The sequence below is a fragment of the Aplidium turbinatum genome, chromosome 1, assembly GCF_918807975.1.
Source record: "Aplidium turbinatum chromosome 1, kaAplTurb1.1, whole genome shotgun sequence".
Classification (NCBI taxonomy): domain Eukaryota; kingdom Metazoa; phylum Chordata; class Ascidiacea; order Aplousobranchia; family Polyclinidae; genus Aplidium; species Aplidium turbinatum.
Window position 1 is genome coordinate 32247140 of NC_137472.1, and position 22499 is coordinate 32269638.

Sequence of the window (22499 nt, forward strand, 5' to 3'; positions counted from 1 at the left end):
AGCATAACTTGAACATTTAATTATTTACCTGATACAAGTTATGGAGAAACTTGTTTCTCTACAAAGTGCAATTCAAATGCACCAATTCAATTTTACATGAATGTTTGTGCAGAAACTAATGATCCTTTTTACGGTGGAGAGTTAGAGGAAAGCGGAGTAATTCTATAAAATAAAAAAACAGCTATGTTGATAAATTACCAAGTTGAGTAATTCCCCACACTGCTGAATACGTCTTGCTGTTGCGTCTCGAACACACCTCTGCTGCTGTAGTTTAAACACTCTGGCAAAGTAGATAAAAATGAGGTATCACGGTAGATACATAAGCTAGGAATATAAATGGAAAGCCACAAAGCAGTATTATACAAGCTATACTGCGGTTTATGCAGCACCGTAGCCTAATACTGTACAGCACTCACTGTACAGAAGCCCAGAAGCTCGAAGCAATGTTACTTCATGCATAAACTGCAGGCAAAAATTTGATATGTAGGCAACATAATAAATATCTGTAGCCGACGCAGGGTATTTACGATTGTAAATAAATTAAAAAAAAAAAAAACGATTCTCTTGATATTTATTTTGTTTTTAGTGTAGGTAACATATCAACAATAAATAATAGTTTTGTGATCAACAGAAAAGCACAATCGCTGACTATTCCCGATAGATTGAGGTCTACTATACTGAAAGTAAAAAAATCGCTTGTTGGCGGATTAAACTGATTTTTATTTATCAAGATATACAGCATACCAGTTGTTTGTCATGTACACTATGCGTGTTATGATGATATCCCAGCTAGAGAAATGTGTTTACAAATAAATTTTGCTCAGTGTTTTCGTTCTTTGATACGAGAGGATCATCTGTTGGAATTTTACATTACGGAAAGTTTTAATGTTTTCCATTTATTTGTATGTTCTTGATTCATACAAGGATTAGGTTAAAGTTGAGTCTTTAAATCATTACATCACTGGCGTAGCTTAAGTGGAGCAGGGGGTAGTTTTTTTCCTTATCGAAATTTCAAGGTGCACGAATCTAATTGTTCCAAAATTTAAATTTTTGTTGCATCTCTATAGATCTCAGTATCTGTTGCTCCTGGCCTTCTGCTGGAGAACTGCTTTATTGTTCTGAAAAGCTCTCCATGAAATTTTAAGAATTCTTTGGTACAACTACATCTCTGCAACTTTTAGCTTTTTCCAGGTTTCTTACTAAATGTAAAAAGGAGGGATTTTACGAGGTGGGAAAGCAACCGAAATAAGGCAAAATTTATGAACAATTTTTGGGATGCTTCCATGATTTTTTGAGACCCCAATTTCTAGTGCTTCAAATTTCTATTTTTCTGGCCTATTCCTGTTTTCACCAAAATGTCTGACTAACAGATATTGGTTTGCACGAAAACTATAGACTACAGTCGACTCTAGGCTACTAATTTTCAAACAACACTGTGTGTTTAAAGTTGCATAATATTTTATCTAATTTGTAAAACAGTTAGCAAAGTGCTGTATTTTATTACTCTTTGTGCCGACTTTTATCTTTCTGTCATCAACTAGAAAAACTTTTTAACAAGAAGAAAACTTTGAGCTGATAAATTTGATATTACATGATGTCACATACAACGTGACAGCACCAGCCAAGTAGTGAACTCAATCATTAGAGTTAAATGAAATCGCGAAAGGATAGAATTTCATTCACCAAGATTGTTATAGTATTATCATATCGCCTTTGTAATTGATTTTGAAACATACACTCCATTAGAACCCATTTGTGAAGCTTAAATAAGAAATTTCTCCTTAGCAATTGAAGTTTTGAAAAGCGCCCGTGATATTGCAATAGGCCTACAACGATTTTATAATAACTTTGATTGCCTACAACCATCTTCTTTAGATTGTTATATTCGAGTAGCGTATTAAACTAATGTATTTTATCGCTGTGCGCCTGAGAACAGAGTTGCGATAATAAAACAGTTGTTGAACTGATGCCATATTGCATTAGTAGATTTGATCCGAATACAGCATCCGTACAAGAAAAAAATGTATATATACTCTATAACAGGGGTCGGCAATCACCAAGCCACAGTCCAGTGCGGGTCTGTGAGAAACTTGTTATCGGGCCGCGCAAAACCAAAGCCAAATTGCCACAAAAATTGCAAATTCGTTTAATTAACACTAAAATGCCTGATGGAGTCAAATTGTCTTCTCTGGGTGCTTGACTTGCTTATATCTTCTCACCTGCTTGCTTCAAAAGCTACCCCTCCCATGACTTTTAATGATTTTTAGGGCTTAATACTGTGTGTGAATGACGGGCGCGTACGTAAAGTATAAACAAAGTTATTTATACATTTACTCCACGGGATGCCTGGAGGAGTCATTTTGACTCTTTATAGGCATTTGCTTGTAAAATTGTTTTAAACGTCAAGCAAAGATAGCATGTTGCTGATCACATCAAAAACACTTGGTTAGGCTAACATAGCCTATTATACCTTTATGCTAGAATAATAGCACCGTGTAAGTCTATTACTTCATCACAGGATGAAAGGATGAATGAGAAATGAATGATCTTGTTGGATGATCTTTTGTGGTATACACCCTAGGCTTTCATTACTGTATTTAAACAACTCTTCTCCGGAAAATGTCCATTTACACAATTCATGACATCCAGGCCGGACAAATATGGTGAGAAATTTTGGCTAGCTGTTGACAAAGATGGTAAGTACATCATCAATGGCTTTCCATGTGTTGGGAAAAATGAGACTCGTTCCAGGAGTGAAAGTGTTTCCGAACAGATAGGCATGTGATTGATGAAATCCTACGTAAATAAAGAGAAAAACGTAACTACAGACAATTTTTTTACCCCAATCAGTTTGGCCGCATAACTACAAAAAAATATAACAAGCTTATTGGGGACTGTGAACAAAATCCGAAAAAAGTGCCTGCAGAAGTGTAGCTTATCAAAGAGCCTCTTCACACCACTATGCTTTACAAGCCTGGTAATACGACGCTGACTGTCTACCACGGCACAGCCAAAAAAATGTGGTTATTCTAAGAACACTACACCCGAACATTACCATTAGTTATTCCTGGTAGTCTTGCTTACTTGTAAGGCTTTCAACCATTGACACGGGCCCAGTCACCGTGATTGGCAGACCGGCTCGGATTTAGGGAGGGGGGCAGAGGGTGCAGGTGCCCCGGGCCCCCCGACTTTTGAAGGGCCCCCTACGTGGAAAAAATGTGATTTTTTTCCTTTCAGCCTTTAAAGTTTCTACAAATTCCTGGCAGTGCTGGTTTAATGCTATTGTAGACGTAGAGGTGGTTTTTTTGCAGGGAGCCCCCCGATCAAAAAGTGCCCCGGGCCCACCATCAGCTAAATCCGGCTCTGTTGGCAGAGTGAAGTTTCCGATCGCTGTCGAAGTATTGTTGTCTGTAAATTGTTTCATCCATGAGGCACTTCTAAGTCAGTGTTTCTCAACCTTTTTTGGCCCAACGCCCCTTCATAAACTGGCAAAATTTTACCACCCCCCAACAAAAAGATTAATTACGAAAAGCGAATATAAAACAATAAATACTATTATTAGTCCTACTACAAAAAGTGCTCAATGCCAGGACAAAATCAAGCAGAGCGAATTACCAGTCTCTAAAACCCTTACAGCCTGTTTTACCCAAAAAGGGGGATTATCAGAAAGTCCTTATTCAAATAGAATTCTATTTCTATTAGAATAAGGATATTTTGATGATCCCCCTTTTAGGGTGAAACAGGCTGTAAGGGTTTTTTTTTTGTTTTGTTTTTGTTTTATTCTCTTTATCCTGCATTGCGGGAAAGCGGACTTGAGCGCTATGCATCGGTGTACGTCTTCCGACATACACCTGACCCACGCTGCAGCCGACTGCAATGTCTGTTTTCGGTCATGACTTAAACTTGGTATTCTACTTATGACTTAAATTTGATACTACCCATTACTCAAAATCGATCACTGGGTAGAGGCAATTATCGTAAAGTTTCTTGCCCAGAGAAACAACAGCAGTGCGGGTGGCTGGAGTCGAACATGCAGGCTCTCGACTGCGAGCCGAACGCGCTAACCACTCGGCCACTGCTGCCGACTGCTTGATGAAAAGCAAATATATATTTGCGAGCATGAAAACAGTATAGGCCTACTGGTAGTCAGTGTGAACCTTGAGCTTAGTAAGAAAGTGCCAGTTTCTTCACATCCGGTGTAAAGCCAGTGATATTCGAAGATCACATCTTATGGATAACTGGATATGTCAAGTGGGTTTTGCTGTTTGGTATGTACCAGAACAACACAGCTGAATCCTTTTTCCACCAGTTATGAGGAAGAAAATGCTACCACGAAGATACGAGCTCTTTGACGAAATCGTTACGCGGGCGGTAGATCTGTTAAACCAGAATGCCCTCTAATAATCAAAACGCCCCCCCCCCCCTTTAAGCCGAGGTAATCATACCGCCCCCTGCAAAATCAAAATGCCCCCCGGGGGGCGGTACCGCCCCTGTTGAAAACCACTGTTCTAAGTGAAGAGCATTCCTTGAAAATGCGTTGCTCAAGCGCACACCCAAAAACCAAACCAGCGCCGCTTAATCTTGAGGTATCTTCGTGCAAAAAGTCTGGCGCCAACTGAGCCAAGTTCAAGAGCAAGTGCAAATAATTATGCAGCCTACTTCCAGAACCAGAGGCATTGATAAATTTTGCAACTAGCCTATTGCCGTCTCAAGAATAAATGTCAAAAAGAAATTTCAGCATATTTTTAGCAACCAGGTTTGCGTTACTTCGTTTAACTTTAGCGAATTCAAAAATTGTGCATACATTTCATAATAACGCACAAGAAGCTAGAATTGCAATTAGTCATAATATCGTTTTTCTTCTATTTTTATATAAGAAAATAGTATTTCTCGTGTACTTCAGCCTTAGGCTAATCTGAAAGCTTGTCAAGCATCTTTAAAAAGTGGTAATTTCAATAAATATTTGTATGTTATTCTGTTCATAGAAGAGCATTTGCTTACCGTTGCACGGTCGTCACATAAACAATTCTTACTTATTTAAAACAGAAATTTGCATAAGACTAATTCTCCTACAATTTTGTTATAGCTTGAAATATTTTTTAGGCCTAAAAAAATTGAAAAATCTTTTTGTTGAGAAAAATCATGTTTTGGCATTGATTTCAATATGTTGCAGGTTGTAAAAAAAGAAAAAACGGATTGAAATGATTGCAGCACTTCTACTTGCAACATCATAACTAATGCCTCTTTATATTTTATTGAAAAGTAAATAAACAAAACATAGCATGGATAGCCAGGGCTACCGTCGATTTGTATTAAAATATAGCCTAATGACGATAAAAAATCGAACCTTTGTTTTAAACTTCAGAACATGTATCAAGTCAATTACTGCCATATTTTTTTCACCAGAAACAATATTTTCCAGCAAATTCTTGTTGTTTACTCATCTGTGCATCTCACGGCAGCTGCAGTCAAGTTTACTTTTACTTGAAGCAGAGATTTAATTCTCCTTTTATAGAGGCTGTTTCTTTCATATTACAAGTACAACATAATTCATAGTCCTGATTGATATCAACAAATGAGGTTGCTTTACATCAGCCACCTAGATTAAGCTATATTATCAAAAAGGCATTTCACATTATCAAAAAACTGACACTATTTGCAACGTTATGTTATTGTTGAAAATAAGATTAAACATGGACGCAAGTCAAAATGAGGATATTTCCTAGGAATAACAAAAGTAATACATTCTAAGGCGCAGTTTTTCGAATTACGGACAAATCTTAGAAATAAAGACGGTATGGTAGCATAATGTACAGTAGTGATGCAAGCTGCGCCGCTTGATGCGTAAACTTTCAAGAAATTAAACTTTCGTAAGCGTAAACTTTTAACTTTTCAAGAAAATCAGTTCTCAAACTTCAAATTTAAATTGGAAACACGGATCAGTTTTTTTCCCTTCGGAAACCGTAAGCTGGAAAGCTATGCAAATGGCTATTGGCTTGCAGTTGACAGGGTTTTTGAGGCTGGCTTGTGAGGGAAGCTGTACGGGTGTTTTTGGTTAATAGCTAACACCACGGGTGGGGCAGACTTGATGACCAGTTCGGTCCTTCTGCCACTCCCATCAATATCAGCAAACAACCTAGCTCCCATTATAATCTTGTATTGTTTTGTTTTTGTTTCATATGTGCTGATGATGCAAAATAAAAGAACTTCTTCTTCTTCAACCTAGCTGATAAGCTCAGCTCCCAGTTACCAGGCTATAGGCCTAGCGCAACTACCGTATTAGTTACTATAACAGTTAGCCATGTAAGTTCAGGCTATAAGTTTTACTCTTGACGTGTTGTCTGTCTGTGTAGTTCATACAACCACTGACACTAAAATTGATTTATTGCTTACAAAAAGTGTTCAAAAGTCCTGATACTGGATCCAGGAACATTCTATTTGAAAAAGCATGATGTCTTGGAACTTAGATGCATTGCTGATAAGACAATATAATATGGTTAGCCGTAATCAATTAGTGCACAACTGTACAGGTAGGTTACCAATTATATGCCATGGGTGCTTTTGCCACAATTGACTTTCCAAAAAATAACGCATTAATATATTCTTTGAAAATTTTGTAATTTACGGTGTGCAGTGCAGTGTCAAAGTTCCAGATAAATTGCGGTGTGCGGTGCGGTGTGCGGATAGGTGATTCAGTTGCGGTGCGGTGTGCGGATAAAAATTTTGGGTTCGCTGCATCTCTAATGTACAGCACTTAATTGAGACTTTGTTATCACCACACTAAGCTTGGTCTGATTTTTGATCTTGGTTCAAACATCTTCTAATGACTCTTGCAATGTCCAAAATCTATAGTCACTGTGGTGTATTTTATTTATCATAAAAAATGACAACTTTTTACATTGCGATTTGAAAATGGATTGTGTCTAGAAGCGTTGTGGATTGTGAAAAACGGATTGTGACTTCCAATATCTTGCATTCTCAAGTCGATGACCATATTCATGCAAATACAATATGTTTCTGCGCTCAAGAATCTTAACCAACTTCTCGGCGCAATCAAAAGCGGAAGAGAATGGATGAATGATCATCTTTTGCTTGACGCATCCTAAGCTGGAATTACGAAACTTTTTTATGTCCGTAGGTTCTAAATTCTATTAACTAGATGTGAGATAAATCCATCGGTCAAATGTCACCAAAATTTTTTGAGATACGGCTTGGTGACCATGAGAAAAGCTGTGCTCGGGCTGTATAACCATTTTGTTCAAAACCCTGCAAACTGTGGTGGGTGATTCAACATAATAAGTGTGATTTATTCAGCTTATTCAACAATTGACGCGTTTGGTCGTTGCAGGCAAAAATTGTTTTCCGTTTTTTTATCATCTCCTGTCCCCGAGTGGTGGTAGCCACTTTATCATAACAACTTTTATAATCGCCTGTAAAGCATAAACCAATCAGAAGCTGCCTTGTCTGTGACACCTCACTTAAATGGAAGTTAGAAATAGAAATGAAAAAAAATGCAAACAGGTCTGATAGAAAGTAAACTAAGTGAACCCTCCGCCGTAGCCAGCGTGTCCTAGACCTAAAGGGTTAGGGCTAGGCAATACATTTGGATGACGTGGGTTCGATTCTTACCCTTGTCATACTTTTTTTTTGTAATTACCAAGTGCTAGAAGGGTCACAATTGGACGGTAGCCACTTAAACCATGTTTTGATTGGTTCATGTCTTGCAAACTCTTACAAAAGTTATTACGTTAAAGTGGCTACCGTGTGGTAGACAGTGTTGTACGCGTCATTGAAATAATTTGACGGCGTCAGCGTCAGCGCGAATTGCCTAAAAACTTTACGGCGTAAAGGACTGCGTAAGCTCTTAAAGAAATTGACGGCGTCAGCGTCAGCGCTAATTTCTAGCGCTATTTTTTGCCAGCGTCTCATAAAACGGAAATATTTCAACCAAGTTCAGGCTAACAATAGCTATAAATAAAGAGCAGGTATTATGTTTTGAGTCTGTATTGTAATTAGCTGCTCAGCCTATTAGTTATTTCCTTGCAGAAAACAAGCATTTCAAAACGTTTGTCTGACAATCTGCTGCGTTTGGGACGCATGTTCAGGGGCGCCGGAGCGATTTTTGACTGGAGGGGCAGGAGTATGAAAAAAGGGCACTTTTGTTGCTGAAAGGCCAATTTTTTTTTTAAGTTTTAAGGTAAGATATAGCGATAATGCTCTTCTATCAGCTCATTATCGAGTAATGATACAAGTGTCCGCTATACAAAGAACAATGGCCCGGAAGGGCATCATGCTATTTTAGCCTATAATGATGTAATATAACTTACTGTGATGGAGAATTTTGTGTCGTGAATATTATTTTGAGGCAAAAATAGAACATTATGATTAGTCTAAAAGCAAATAGCATAAATTGTTATATTGCAAAGTGTGCAGTAGCTTGCATGACCTTAAAAGGGCACCGTTGCCCCCTCTTTCCTCCCCATCCACAGAAAATTTGAGGGCAGGGGGGCATCCGCTCCCCCTGCTTCCCCCCCCCGCTTCCGGCGCCCCTGCGCATATTGTCCTTTCCAAGTGAAAACATGCGTTCCACAGCAGCGCTGGTTGGTATTGGTGTGTTGTATTTCAAAACCAAGTTGAAAACGTTTAGTCGGAAAGGTATCACTGTCTTTTTTTTTCTTTTTTTTTGTCAGAACGCAAAAGAAATTATATTGTGAAAAAGAAATACAGTAACAAAACCAACAAAAGGAAAAGGTGGCAAAACCTTAATGGTTTAAGACGTGCATAAAAAGATCTAATATTGCGGTATTTGCATCGATAAATATAGTTAAGCACGGCCACCAAACCTGATACTGTAAAACAAGTAGATGAATTAGTTAAGAATCAGTCGCCTTCTCGTTCCTGAAACAATTGGAGCGCCAATTCTTAAAGCAATGAGAACACGACTGAACCTAACAACATCACAAAAACAAACTAACACACACACACATATTGTAATTAGGTAGGCCAGAGGCGTAGCCAAGGGGGGGGTTTTGGGGGTTACAACCCCCCCCTTTGGCACGAGTGTGACGTCACGATATTGAGAATGATGCTTTCAGTCTAAAAAAAAATTGCCTAATTTTATACAAAATTGCATTAAAAGAGCGAGTTTTTCCAATACCCAACATTCAAACATCTCAGCCAGGAATTAGCAACAAGAAAACATAGAGACTTAGCTTTATTTCCAAAAAATGCCGAGGAAAATATGATCTTATTCTTTTGCTATGCTACCGGACAGCACCATTTTACAGGAATATTCGTACCCACATTTTTGTTGAAAATGCTCTCAGAATGCACCAAATTCAAAGTAATTTTTCAAAATTTTCTGGGGGAGGCCCCCCAGACCCCCCGCCGCTGGGTGGTCAAAACCCCCCCTTTCAAAATTCCTGGCTACGCTACTGAGGTAGGCTAATGGACTATCAAAACATGGATTATTTACAAATTTTATACAGAAATAAAGTTTTCGTAGCAACGATATTAAGTAGCCTATTGATTGCAGAACAAATACACAATATGGCAGCTCATTATCAAGATAAAATAGTTAAAAAAGCTTTGTTTTTTAAATTAATTTCCTGGACATGTAAAAGCATAAGAAGCATGATGATATAGAAGCTGTGCTGTGATAGTTTCGCATGTATAAATCTTTTAACGAGGTCCACTGCACCAACATCGCTCTTTTCAGGGGCATAGAGGCCTCGAAATAAAGTAGGCTATATTCAACGTCCGCGATGCCATTCATGGATTTTTCGCTTTCTGTCTCTGATCCCTCGTTCTCAATACATGGGTAATCACCATTTGGCAAACTTCTTCCGCATGTATTCCAGGGAGCCATTCCAACCAACGCAAAAGCCGGTAATTCAGATGAGTCGCGCTGGCCAGAATACATTGTGAAACCATAGGTGAAATTCTTATTGTGAAACGAAATTTTCCATGAAAACAAAAAATGACGCTTAGCGCTTGACGCTTAAAATCGGCAAAATAGTTGACGGCGCTATCACTTCCGTCAACTGAAAAATAAATTGACGGCGCTAGCCTCAGCGTCAACAAAAATTTGACGCCGTCAAATGACGCCGTCAAATTGACGGCGTCAACGTACAACACTGGTGGTAGACTAGTATCATGTAAACAGAAAGGTAACACAGAAAAAGCTGTGTGTCCATCATGTCATGAATTGTCTTGTCAAACCACAGCTGGAGTGCTCTAGTTCTAGATAGATGCCACACCGAAGTTCAGTCGAATTTGACGCGGCCCTTCGCTCTTAAATAAAATAGTTGTGACATGCTTCAATAATTTTGCACATACTCATACATCTGTGGATCTAAAGGTGAAAAATTGCAACTAATAGCTTATGTATTTGTGTTATTTCTGCTCCGACCCCAGTTACATCGTCGCATCTTGGGAGCAAATTGATATACGGTCGCAATGTGCTAGTTTGTTGGACAGCAAAAAGAAACGGAATCGATTGCAAGTGGTCAGTACGCAATTAAATTGAAATTTCTTCGCTGGTTAAAATTTATTTAAAATCAGAATCTTGCGGCGGTACCAATCAACCAAAGGTTGTGTATTCTTTTTAAAAGCGTCACGTAGGCTACATATCTTAAAATGTTAATTTCGATTTCGTGCAAAAGTAAACCACATGAAGTAAAGCAGCAACTTATTGCATATCTGATTATCTGACAACCAATTTTTCTGTAGCCTGTGTATATATGGAAAGAAATAAAGAAATTGAATGAATAAATGCAAAAAAAACTCTTTTATTAATTTGGAAGGCTTGGAATTGAAAAACAAAAAGCCACTTTTATCAAAATCAGTCAATTACATTCGTAAACATTAGAAATAGTTTACATTACAGTCTTTGAATTTCTAAAAAATGAATGACCTTATTAAGTTTAGTACAACCTCTAGCTGTTATTGGCAAACGTGGGCGTCACTTGTTTGTCTTGGAAGTGGTACGCAAGAGCTTTGGAAAGCACCTTTTAACTTCAACATTCTTAAGAAAGATTAGGTATAGACCACTCTCCACACACAGTTGTGAAACGACAAAAGAGACTGTGTGTTGCACGAGCAGCACGGGTTTGCAAACAAGCAAAGAAAAATTCGTACAAAACAAGCCCCACGTCACACGATAACATCAGGATATGATGTTCTGCTATATTGCTGCTTTTATTGCACTATTTTGGGATTGTTGTTCTTCTGAAAATGATTTCACTTTGGATAGAAGATAATTTTTGGTCAAATTATTTAGGAAAAGCATGATCCATGGGAAAAATCTTGTAGGCTAAAATAACGTTGTAGATCATGACGTTGATAGATCATGATGATAGATCATAACGTTGTACAGTATTTGAGTGATAAATATTTGACAAAATACACTTATAGCGTTGATAGAGTTTTTCTCTTCTCAAATAGACGTTTAGATTTTAAGGTCGAAACAGTGGCGTCCTGTCTGCATTTATTTCTGCACAACAGTATTCATTGTAGGATTAGACCTGTTCAAAATTCAAAAAGTTTCAATTTTTTTTAGCTTCTCGCATTGTTTCCAATGATTTCGACCATGAGAAATCCGAAAATGACAACCATTTTGCTCTCAGATGATGGAATACCCTACCTCAAAAGGCCTAAGCATTTCCATTTTTACCAAAATCACCCATTTTTGAGCTGATATTAAAGCCATGATCCTAACAGTGTAACTCTTTATCTTTATTGCAAGTGAAAACATTTTTATCCAACGCCCTACTGAAAGCTCACAAGTGAATATCAACTTTGGATGTTTGACGTGATTTTGAGAAATGTGGGGAGATTTAGAAAATTAAGAAGTAGCACTTAACGCCACTAGTGGTGAAAATGTATTTTGCTTATTTCAGGCAACCTATACACATTTTTTGAAGTTTCTCAATGGATCTAGTTTGACAGAAAGAGACCTCAGATTTATTTCCGAGGATGACGTCATCCCAAATTTTTAAACTTGCGCTATAATGATCAATTAAAGGGCAGAAAATTAGCTCAATATTTTTTAAGATAAGACAGTAAAATTAGTAGGCTACATTGCATTATTGGCACTTTTGATACTTCCTATCCCTGTCAAATTGCAAGAGTGAAAACAATTGAACTGAGCAAATAAGAAAAAACACTCCCTCTGAAAGAAAAACTGTTGCTGTAATATCGACACTAACGTTTTTCAAAACAGACTAAATTTCTTGCATAAAAATAAAGCTTAAAAAATAAAGTACTGCTAAACATTACTAAAATACACCTATAAAAACAATGGTACGCAAGGCTACACAATGTTACTGCTTCAAATTTCTTTGCTTTGTAATTTGGTGCATGGTAATTGGTAATATGAAATGATAATGAGGTCGTTGAATTCTTCGTGAAAAAAGATAGAGACTGATAACCATCGTGATGACTACGCTACAGAATGCAGGCCATCAACCAGTTCGGAAACAATGTATTGGCATTCCCAAAAGCAAGTAGCTTATGGCTAATAGAAACATTGACTGTAGTGATTAACTCGAAGTGATAGCATCCGGTGAAAGTCGTAATCTCAACCTCTTATCACTCTGGTAAATTTATTAATTTTAAGGCATCATATAAGTAATTTATAAATTTTTTTGTATTACTTTTATCTAATAAACCGAGAGACGTATTGAGAAACTTAACTCTGGTTGTTTCACAGAGGCTTTCTATTGATGCATGTCCAGTCAGTAAGATCGACAGAGTGAAGTTTTCACTTGTTATTCAAATGTTGTTGCTTGTACTTTCTTGTACTTGCTTGTACAGTAAGATTGACAGAGTGAAGTTTTCACTTGTTATTCAAATGTTGTTGCTTGTACTTTCTTTTATCCACTAGCTTACGTTAACCCTTTGAAGGTTGAGGGGGGGCTGTCAATTCAACTTTTTTGTATCAACAGTTGTATCTCTAAAACCACTGAGGTTGCGACTACGAGATTTCTTGACTTTTCCTAACTTTTGTTTACATCTATTGAGCTGAAATTTTGAGCGAATAAAGGTTATAAATTGAGAAATATAAGGCATTTCTCAGCACATCCTCTGAAATATTTCATATTCTATTTATATGTTATTTTGCATTATTATATGCTATTTTGCATTATTATATTATTTTGCATGAAAAAATATAGATTCAAATTGAGATTATGTAAAAAAATTTAATCACAACATTGCAATGCATGTTTTTCATTACTCTACCAAAAAATAATGTGTAAACTCACGCTACAATTACAGTCAAAAGTCACCTAAACATTTCAACGTATATGAGCAGTTCTAAAATTTACATAGTTTTAATTTTCGGATATGCTCAGCGTAAATAATTTTACAAAGTGAATCCCAAATTTTAAAATCGTGCCTTAAAAAATAACAGAGATATCACTCCTAAAGCATAAGAAAAATCGACAGCCCCCCCCCCCCCCCCCCAAACAGAGCAAGACTCCAGGAGCCCAACCTTCAAAGCGTTAAATGATAAATCGTATTTTCGCGTAAGTTGTTCTAAACCGAGTCTTCTACAAGTCAGCAGTTGTGAATTGAGCAAGCGACAACTGAGCAAGTGTCAACTGAGCTAGCAACATTTTAACAAGTGGCTGAAGTTGGTTAATCATGAAACTGAGAAAGTAATAACTGAACAAACCGAAACTTGACATGTTACAAGTCAGTAAAATGAGTTTGACAAGCGATGACCAAGCACGTCCGGCTTGAGCACGTAAATCTCATTTGCTGACTTGGCAGTTAGATGAAATGGAATTGCTGAGATGAAACACTGGCTGAGTTTTCGCGTGCCGATCGAGTGGTCCTACGACCTTCTCATAGCATCTTTTCAAAAATTGGGACTAGGTGGGAAAATTTTCAAAAAAGGGCACTTTTAGCGCGCAAATTATGTTAAAAAGGGCACTTTTCGCGCGTAAATGATGGGAAAAAGGGCATTTTTTCCGAGTGTAAAACATGTAAAAATGTAGATTTTTCAGAAAAATTGTGGGTAAAAAGATATAATATACTTTGAATAGAACTTTAACGATATCATAAGTAAGGTCAAAGGTAGGCTAATAAGTTGTAGATGTATGCTGAAGCTTTCCATTTAGCTGTTCATTCTTTAACTGCCAAAGAAATAAAATAGTTCAAAATGTGAAGAGCATCAAAAACGTTACTTGATCACTTTTATAATTTAAAAAGTTTAATCGAAAAAAGCTGCAAAGTTTTCTCCCAACTGTTATGCCTAATAAAAAATTATTTTTGAAATAAAAAATACTGCAGAACCCGTTATGCAGCTTGTCCTATAATTTTTCTTGTTCTTTAGTCATTGATGACTAAGGTTTGGGTAGGCCTACCTGGCTGTTTCTTGGTTTGCAAATCATTTTCCATGTCTTTTGGAAATTTAGAAGATCATTTTAGAGGGCGGCACTTTTCTCATCTGCCTAGGGCAGCACTTAGGCTAAATCCGGCCCTGCGCATAACCTGCTAATTCTAATGCATCATTACTAGGGCCCGCAAAAGTCAATAAAGTCAAAATTTTTTAAGGACCTTGTCTGTCTACGAATCAAAGAATAAAGTTGTTTTCAGCACCTAGGGGACTGTTTCTAAAAAGTTTGTAGGACAATAAAAAGTCAAAATTGACAATAAAGTCAAAATTTGTCAAATTATGGCTTTTGACAAACTTTTTGTGTTTCTTCAGAGTAATTTTTGTCAAAATCCTCGTAGAAGCATTGTAAATCAGGAACTGCGACACAATTAAACCATATTAACCCATAAAAGCAGGAAATATGTCACTATGGCCACTTGGGTAACTTTATTCGCAAACTGTCCACTATTTATTTATTGTTACGTATATTTAATTATTCTTATAAAACACTTCCTCTTCACAAACGTGGTCTTTTCGAAGATCAACAGTTTGGATTTTGAGAATAGCCTACTGACATTCTGTAATACAAAAATGACTAAGCAAGCTAAATTGTCTTCAGCAAAAGTTGGACAGATTTGTCGAGATTTTCCTGATGAATTTAATGCAATTCCCGGGGGTGATTTAAGGTGCAATTTTTGCGAGTTTGTAGTGAAGTGCGATAAAAAGTATTTTGTTGAAAGCCACAGGAAAAGTAAACGCCATCAAGCTGGATTGGAGCGACAACAAGCATCGCAATCAAGGCAAACTTTCATTGAACAAGCCCCTTTATTGATCACGTTTGGGTCTGAAATCGACATATAATATTAAGTTTGGGTAACTGGTATCAATTCAAGGAAGAACCGTGGCCTCTACGAATAAGCAATTTCGTTAGGTTAAAGTAAACCCAAAATTTAATAAAAACAAAGTCAAAAAAAAATTTTTTGATCAAAATAAAAATGGTCCTAATTATTACACAATATACCTAGAGAGAACAAAAAAAATTCAGTTTGTTTAAGCCAGAAAGAAGCAAATGAACAGAGTTACAAAACAAAATCTACTTAAAGGGAAACTGTACTTAATTTTAGCCCTATAGCCAGTTGAAAATATAAAAATACGACGATTCCCATCGTTGTTGTTTCAGACTCAAGTAGAATTGGTCCACAGGATACAAACACACAAAGAAAACGAAATACAACACCACACAGAAATCGAGTAGCAGCTATCGGTACTACACAAATATTTTGCTATTATATCTTGCTATTATATCTTGCTACAATTAGATATAATAACAAACACGCCTTATAAATGCGCATGTGTAATTGCGCACTTATAAATGTGCAAATTAATTATCAGAAAAGAGCACATCTCATGAGAATTGGTTAAAAAACAAAAGTAGCCATTAAAATAACTTTATTTACAAAAGCGTTTTGCTTATAATGCAAGAAATAATGATGATAAAGTAATGTAAATACAAGACAGAAGTTGTTAGTTAAGCATACCTCCACAGTTTCTTGGAAAAGCGTTTTAAGATCACGTGACCAACGTTTTTATGGCGGATTATCTTCACGGGGATTTTTACAGATCAATGACCGATTAGAGATAGTTGTCAAACTGCATATCACACTTGTGACTTCTGCAGTAATGACCAGAAAACTGTGTTAACTTTTATATTTTTTTGTGAATACCTGTTGAAGTAAATCACATTGCTAAGACTATTGACATTGGAAGGCGAATTTTTGCTGAAAAGATGTTTTGTTGAGAAAAACAAGTTTATTTTTGAGTTGTTTTCCAGAACACGAAATCAAACAGATTTAAAGTGCCGCATGCTTTCGTGTTTTTATATCTCTTGTAGTAGGCTAAAGTCATTAAATCATCTCGATCTAATAATAATTTATATCAATACTAAAACGATTAATAGAATTAAATAACCTGTGTTTCATTCGTTTTCGAATAAACATTTAACAATGCCATCATCAAATCCATTAGTTCTGCGCACTCGTAAACTTAACTACTCATAAAAGTAAATTGAAACCCAGTCGATGTTGTCCACGGTAATCTAAGCTGAGACAAGTTGAAATCGCTAAACAATAAACTTGCAGGGGCTAACCAGGCCCTTGTAGAGATACCGTAATGAAAGACCTCTGTCTGTAAAATCATAAGTGTAGAAGCTGGGATTGTAACCGCTCCCAACTTGTTAATTTTCTCAGATTTGGGGAAGCTTGACGAAAATTTGGACAAAAAATTTCAAAATGCTTGGTAAGTCTTCTTTTAATGAAACTTATTTTTGGTCGATTACTTGCTGATCAAGATTATGCCCTATTATTGAAGTAAACGCATGTATAGTTGACGCACTCAACTAAGTATGCACATGTTTTAGTTTCTAAAATTTTAGAAATCATTTTGAACCTATTTCTTAGTTCCCTCATCTCACAATAGATTCAAGACCCCTAAAAACTTCGGTACCCGGGTCCAAAAGTAACTACCCCATAGATATTTTGCCAACCGATGGCCACGCTACAAGCAGAGGCGCCGGAAGCGGGGGCGCAGGGGGGGCGGATGCCCCCCCTGCCCTCAATTTTTCTGCAGATGGAGGGGCAGGGGGGGCAATGGTGCCCTTTTAAAGTCATGTAAGCAACTGCACATTTTGCAATATAACAATTTCTGCTATTCGCTTTTAGCCTAATAATAATCTTTCATTTTTGCCTCAAAATAATATTTACGGCAGAAATTTTTGCAACACAGTACAGGCCTTTTTTTCGGGAGCTCCTTCTCGGCCGCCAAATCTGTGTGCTTTGAGGCCAAAATACAAAATAAAAATAACGATAGCACAAGTAAATAAAATTAAACTTTTAACAATGCTAAAATGATCACTTAGCGTTGTTGAAGTCTGGGCCTGGGCGACGTCCTACAATAGAATCGTTGCACCACGCAATAACTGCTTTATCGGGATTGTAATCCAGTACTGCGGGACCATCTAACGACACTCGCACGAGTGTCTCCAATGTGGCTGATTTTAAAGAAGTTCGCCACTCCTCTAGAATTCTTTTTAGCAACGAAAAACAACGCTCGACATGATTGTGTTGACGATGACGACAAGGTAATAAAATAAGTATTTCAATGATGTGAAGGACATTACTAAAAGAAGCATAATTTTTGCAAAATATGATCAAAAAATGTTTTCCCCTTGGATGTCAACTAACCTATAGTTCTCCTTTTTAACAACGATTCAATGTCCGACAACATCGAATCGACATAAAAACGACAATATTGCCAGCCGATGTAATTTAGCACTTCGAATTAAGACTTTGTTAAAATAAACGTCGAGAATTACAAACAAGACTTACAGCGCTGGTGATCGCAGATGGATATATTCCATCAATAACAAATATCCCCGCACAATGCAACAGTGGCGATTATGACGCGCTGACCTAATTTTGCGTCACTCTTTGATACTACATATTTTTGACAGTTAATCCACGATCATTCTATTGCGAAATTAAATATTTGGCTAGAAGAGACCGGCGGCCAAACTTGGCCGATTGAGGAGGTAGCACCGGTGGTCATTCAAGCACTACTTAGCGGCCATGGCCACCGGCTGCTTTAAGGCTTGACAGTAGGTTACATCATTATAACATAGCATGATGCCCTTCTTTGTATACTGGACACTTGTAGGCTATCATTACTCAATACATAGTGAGCTGATAGATTAGCATTATCGCTATATCTTATCTTAAAACTTGAAAAAAAATTGCCTTTTAGTAAAAAAAAGTGCCCTTTTTTCGTAATCTTGCCCCCCCAGTCAAAAATCGTTCCGGCGCCCCTGGCTACAGGTGCCCACAATAATTAAGAATTGTGATATCAATTCAAGTTTCCATTTGTTTAGTATTTTTATTGTGCTACGTCAGGCATTATGGCTCAAATATATCACTACAACACTTCTAAGATTGATCAAGGCAAATATTTAAATAAATATTGTGATGAAAATAGAATGACCATATGCAAAAAGGCGTTGAAAGCAAATTAAGTTTTTATTTTACACATGGAGTGAGAAGAATAGCAGAAGGTGAACCCTCCGTTTACGTACACTATGAGGGTAACTTTGAACAACGATGAGTTTTAAACATTTGTCTCAACAGTGAAGTTTTTCCATGTGATTGACCACCACTATAGCGTAAGGACTACCACAATGCTGCTTTTCAACATGGTTTCGTGAACTTGATCAATTAATCAACCTACTAATCAAAAAGGTAAAGCTACTCGACTCACAAACTACGTCAGCTCTAATTAATCCACAACTGAACTGTCTCTCATGAAGTTCACTATTATACATCCAAGGTGAAAAACTCACTGATTATTGAGTCACAGTGGTATTTACGTTACTACCAAAGTTAAAGGTGACTTCTTGAGCCAATCAAGACTGGTTTCCCAAGCTTTAGCCGAACTGAAAGCTGCGAATCGACTTTGCAAAGGATAAATAATTAATCACACGTTGTTCTGATGTAAAATGACATTGTTTTGTGAATCACAATCAAAACCAGGTCTGTGGGGTCGGCGAAAAATATGCGACACTGACTCCTCGGTTTGCAAGTGGCCGACTCCGACTCCGAACACGTCAAAATCCTTCCGACTCCAACTTTACAGCCCTGATTAAAATCCACAAAATAAATTATCACATAGGTTGTTGTATAACTTTTTTTACTCTAAAAAAGCTTCCATCTAATAAGGAAACGCTTGAAAGGCATTGTGCTTTGATGATGGCTAAATTGGTTTGTACAAAACAACGAACAAGCACAAAAAACATTTACGGTACATTTCATTTTTACCTTTTACCTACGTGTATCTTAAAATTCGTATACTTGTGTTGGAAGATGAATTAGAATTGCGTGTTTCGTAAAGCGTAAATTTGTTATTTCAAAATTAAAAGAGATTAGTTTTGAAGTCCGCAATGTTGCTTCCAAAGCAACCACACTGTTCCAATGCTCAGCTCTCTAGGTGCAAGCGGAAACATCCCAGTCAGAATATTAGTACTTTTCTACATTAATTTAACGTCTGCAGATGTAATTAAAGACTAATTTACTGGCTGGGATGTTCATTCGCTGGACACACGCAAGTACTTACAGCCCAAGAAAGTGATTCCGCTTTCGAATGTTTCTCTTTGATACTTAGCCTATCTGTCCTCTGTTACACTGAACCAATGTTTGCAGATGTTAAATCAATGTAAAGGGTTGGTACTGCGACTGGGTTGACAACACAACACTTTATAACAATTTCTCTTTGTTTACTACCCAGACACCAAAATCTGACATTTTTACATAGATTCAATTAAAACACGAAGGATTTTGCGGTCTGGGTACAAACCTTCAAAGCAAAGGTCAGATGACTATTCACCGGCTTCTGGTTCAGGCGCGGATCTATGGGGGGGCCCCCCACGAAATTTTGTGAGAAATTGTTGAATGGTTTGATATGCTTCTAAACAGCTGATAGCTGATATTAGTCCCTTAGCGGACTTAACTTATCCCGGGGGGGGGGGGGGGGGAATTATCCTTTGTTATTATTAAGGTTGAAATTATCCATCGATTATACATTTTAATAGCAACACTTGTTGGAGCTGGCTCAGCTGAAACCAACGCTGAGCCAAATGACGTCAGTTGAAACAATCTGAAACCTGAATTGTTTTATAGGTTTTAGTCTTCATCATAATTTCAATCAATTACCGTAGGCTATATGTCTGCAAACATACAAATATCCAATTGGTCATGGACACTGCAGTGCATACAGGGTTTTAAACCAGATTTCAAGTTTACTTTGCAAGTTTGCATGCTTAGCAATTTTTATTCCAGCAAAATTTATTGATGAACATGGCTGTTTTAATGTCTGTTTTATAGCATATCGTATCGTATATGTCGTAGTATCATTGTTCACAGTGGTTGGGGGTTACAACCCCCCCCCCCCCCTTTGGCACGCGTGTGACGTCGCGATATTGAGAATGATGCTTTCAGTCTCTATGTCTGTAAAACAAAGTTTGCCTAATTTTAAGCGAAACTGCATTAAAACAGCGAGTTTTGCCAATACCAAACATTCAAACATCTCAGCCAGGAATTAGCAACAAGAAAACATAGAGACTTAGCTTTATTACCGAAAAAATGCCCAAGAAAACATGATCTTATCCTTTTGCTATGCCACCGGACAGCACCATTTTACAGGAATATTTATACCCATATTTTTGTTGAAAATGTTATCAGAATGCACCAAATTCAAAGTAATTTTTCAAAATTTTCTGGGGGAGGCCCCCCAGACCCCCCGCCGCTGGGTGTCGCCTTTGGCGGACACGCCGTCAAAACCCCCCAAATTCCTGCCTACGCCACTGATTGTTTATATCTGTTTTATCTTTTTCTTCCTTTTTAATTCATTTTCAAATTTTCTGGCCCCCTCCAAAAAAAAACTCCTAGATCCGCGCCTGTTCTGGTTCTAGGAATGCTTAAATATAAATCAGTTTAAATGACTGCAACAAATGGTAAAAACAGAATTAAGTGACGTTTTTTACACACACACTGATTGCAATTGCATGCATACAAAGATGTTATGATAAAACCCATAACCACAATTAAGTGCGACATCATGATGCTAAAATATAATAAAGTCTTTTCGATATTATGTGATGTTTGAAAAACAATTTTACAACTTTCAAAATGTCAACTCCTTCAAAATTTTCAACTTTTCTTTTGGAAATTGGAATGAAGGCAGGAGAGTCGTTTAGAGATGTCGCTGCATGGGCTCTTAGCACCACGCGGTTACACCAGCAACAGTGTTTGCAAATGCTGTCACGTGTCAGGAAAGTTCTTGAGTAGTGATAAAAATATGCGAGTCTTCATAAACTAGATTGGCAGAGTATTTTCCGCGCCTTGGGCGATTATTTGTGGCAATATCAAACAAAGAAAATTCTTGTTTTAAACGTTAGATGGAATGGATTATTAGCAAAATGTTGTAGAATCAATTATAAACATCATCGAAAAACATATTACATGGCTTGTTTTTGTACAAAAATTATTTACTATTGCCAAACTAAATCATGGTATGATAGAGGACTTTTAATTAATATTGCCAATATGTTTTTCATTCATTTGCACCACTATTTTCCAGAGAGATTACATAAATCATTAATCTCTTTCGCAAATCCAATTTCACATCAAAACAAACATTTCGCTTTAAGGTACGTCATACCACTCCAAAGGCAAAAAATAGTGAAAACAGGACACGGTTGTAACTTGCAGGTGAACGCAAGTTGCCATGGCTTTGGGAAAGCATTAAGGTACACTAACGTAAAAGCGCACAACCGCACTAATAATGCGGTTATTGAAAATATTTCGATACGGTGCCAATGGAACCAGGCACACCGTGTTCTGTTGTTGATATAAAAACTTCCAGGACGTTGTAACTCTGACAAGGAATGTGTTTTTCAAGCTTCTTAAATTTGTTTCATCTTTTAAAGCACTTCATCCTATGCAAGATGAAGAAATGTTAAGAAATGAAATGTTAATATAAGAAATGTTAATTTAAGAAATGTTAAAAAAAACAGTTGAAAATAATCTCAATAATTGATTATTTTTCTCACTTACGTCTTGTGGCACAAGTAAACTGCCTTCTCGGGTGGAAAAGTCTAAATTTCCCACTGTTGGTTTCAAACCATTCAAGGAAAAAAAATTACGTGCATTTTTTGTTTTGTTTGCAACATTTTATTTCTCTCTCAATCACATCACGTTATCCTAGCCCAGAGCATGGGCGCGTATGTGTGAATTATTTAGCAGTGAATTTAAGGAGTAGAGCAATCTGATAATGCTCAAATGATATCCCTCAAATGCTGAAAATAAAATGCAATATCCAGAATAGAATTACTCAATCTACTACAAATTAACTTATTCTAATGATAATAGAGGAGGACTACAATGTAATGTAGCATAAATTTTCAACACAATTACCTCGAGAGGAACAATCAAACAGGGAAAATAATTAACGTTTCTTCTTTTTTACTATCATGTAAATAGGTAGTATAGCCTAGCTGATATAAAAAATAATGAAG